Genomic DNA, 2,889 nt, shown 5'->3' with positions numbered 1-2,889 from the left:
CTCGGGCGCTCTCCTTCTCCCCCTTCCGACGAATCAGGCCAGATCTCGCCTCGGCGCCCTTCCCCTGCCCTGGCCGGACATGGCCTTGCTTGGTGGCGGCGCGGCCCTCGGTAGGTGTGCGGGCGTGGGGGTGGTGCGGGCTGCTACCGTTGGAGCCTGGAGGCACGGATCCGCACATATGGCGGGCGGTCTTGGGTGGGTGTCCCAATCGCCGCCGGTTGCCGGATCCATGAGCTCCGACGGGCTACCTCCTATCTGATGGAGTCTGTGGGCATGGCCCTTGTCCTGTTGGTAGCCCTTGTGGTTGCTTACCTGGGATGCCCAGGAGGCCAGATATAGGGTTTGTCTTTGTACGGGTGAAAGGTAGCGGCTTTGGGTGTTGTGGGTGGCGGAGCTGGGCCGGTGCGGCAGTAGGGGTGGTTTGGTGTGTGCTTGCAGTCCATCGCCATGTGTGTGATGGGTGAGGATGGATCCCCTTGGTTTCCGGAGCGGCGGCTCCGAACGGTGGGCACGGGGGCACCTTTCCGGTGGGTGTCGTTGTGTGGGTGCTTGTGTGTTGCTTCGGCCGTGTGGGCGGTGAGGTGGCTCATTCTGGCGGCGTCCATCATGCGGGTGTGGTCTTCATTGTCGCGCGGCCTGTTTTAGGCGTTGTCTGCAACTTTCCTTAGCTAGGCATGGCTATTGGATCTGGGTGGTGGGGGTTGAGTCCCGAACGAAAGCTCTGCCCGACTATGTCAGTGTCGGTGATATCGATGCGGTTGTGTGCCGTTTTCCTCCTTGGAGGTGTCATCGCGGGTGACCCCATTCACCACGGGCTCTGGGTGAAAACCATTTGTCTGGCTGGTTCCAAACCGGACGGTGGCGTGCGTCGTGTCCTCCTTGGAGGATCCCTCTTGTGAGTAGGGTCCTAGGTTGCTGGTTGCTGGTTGCTCGGAGTTTTGTGAACAACAGCTTCTTCTCGTCGTGTGTTGGGTCCTTGCCTCGACGTTGGAGCTCTTGTGCAGAGCTAGGTTCGATGTGGTGGTTGTGCAAGAAGACCTCCCTTGGTGTCCTAGCCCTGGTCCCCATCCGCGTTCTAGGGTGGTGAACATTCCATCGTCCGGCAGTGCGGCGCCACTCGAGCCGGGGTGAGGAGCTAGGGGCTCCTTCTGGCGATGGAACAGGATGGCGCTAGTCTCCTGGGCGCCCAGGCGATGGCATTGTCATAACCCTCTCTGTCAGCTAATCTCCTTCTCGAGTCGGCTCCATTTGCAGCATTGGTCTTTCAAGCATGTATGAGGGCTTGAGTGTCTCCTGTCTTATTTTTTAGCTTTGTTGCTGCCCCTGGGCACCCATGTATCTTGCCGAAGCTCTTTCTTTGCTTTCTTCTTCTGTGTTGTTTTGTACCATTGGTTGGTTGTAAGGGCTTCATTAATTTAAAGCCGGGGGCCGGCCTATTTTCTAAAAAAACTATGGCTTGCGGCTTTCACAGAAACCAGCGACGGGTGCACAATGGGGCGGTTACTAGTATGGCGTACATAGCCTCTTGGGGAAGCCTGAATTACCGGCGATGGCCTCAAATGTAGCATGCTTGTTATCAATAGGGTCGGGCAAAAGAGGGCATTTCACTTGTATCGGTATTTGTTAAGGTAGGAAAAATATGTAGTTGTAAGGCACCAGTCAGCAGCTATCGCACGTACCAGTGATAGCTAGCTGCTCCCGGTCCGCTGGGTTCGCACTCTCTCCCCGCGGTCCCTCGGTGGCCCCTGCCTCCCCTACGGGTTGCTTGGGGTCACCTACATCAGCTCGATCCACGGCCTCGACGGCCGCCGCGTTAGATCCAGCCTCGACGTTGTGAATCCTGCAACGCGGCCACCCGCCCCACACTGTGCCTTGCTTCAAACCGCCGGGCTGTAATGAGTCACCCCAGATCGACAGGGTCGCCTCAAGTCCATTGTGGTACTCCCCTCTTCCTCGGTCAACTTTTCCCCCTCGGCCGACGCAAGGGACGATGGGGAGGGATGCATAGACGTCTATTCCTGGAAGAACCGGTGGGCAGGTCCCTTCTCGCGGGGCAATGGGGTGCGCTCAAACTCGCAGTGCTCGGACCGGCAGAGGGTAGTCAATGGGGAAGGGAGCGCAAGGCCTTCTTAAGCTAGTTCAAAGGCAAGTGCTTCCGCTACCTCGGCAAGCTCCACCACCGGGTAGACTGCCGTGATCCTCTTTGTTGCGTCATCGATAAGCAGACGAGGCATTTCGGTAGAGAGTACCCGCAAAATCCAAGAAGAAGAGGTGGTCCAGGAGGGACCGCCAAAGCTCGTCTGGGGCCGGTGCAACAGAGGGCACCAGTTCACGACCGTCTTCGCTTCCCCTCCACCGAGCCGACTGTTGGGGAACGTAGTAATTTCAAAAAAATTCCTACGCACATGCAAGATCATGGTGATGCATAGCAACGAGAGGGGAGAGTGTTGTCTACGTACCCACGCAGACCGACTGCGGAAGCGTTGACGCAACGTAGAGGAAGTAGTTGTACGTCTTCCCGATCCGACCGATCCAAGCACCGTTACTCCGGCACCTCCGAGTTCTTAGCACACGTACAGCTCGATGACGATCCCCGGGCTCCGATCCAGCAAAGCGTCGGGGAGGAGTTCCGTCAGCACGACGGCGTGGTGACGATCTTGATGTTCTACCGTCGCAGGGCTTCACCTAAGCACTGCTACAATATGATTGAGGTGGAATATAGTGGCAGGGGGCACCGCACACGGCTAAGGAACGATCTCAAGGATCAACTTGTGTGTCTCGAGGTGCCCCCTGCCTCCGTATATAAAGGAGCCAAGGGGGAGGGGGCGGCCGGCCAGGAGGAGGGCGCAGGAGGAGTCCTACTCCTACCGGGAGTAGGACTCCCCCCCC

The sequence above is a fragment of the Triticum dicoccoides genome, chromosome 2A (genome assembly GCF_002162155.2).
Source record: "Triticum dicoccoides isolate Atlit2015 ecotype Zavitan chromosome 2A, WEW_v2.0, whole genome shotgun sequence".
Lineage (NCBI taxonomy): Eukaryota > Viridiplantae > Streptophyta > Magnoliopsida > Poales > Poaceae > Triticum > Triticum dicoccoides.
This window is presented reverse-complemented; position numbering follows the sequence as displayed.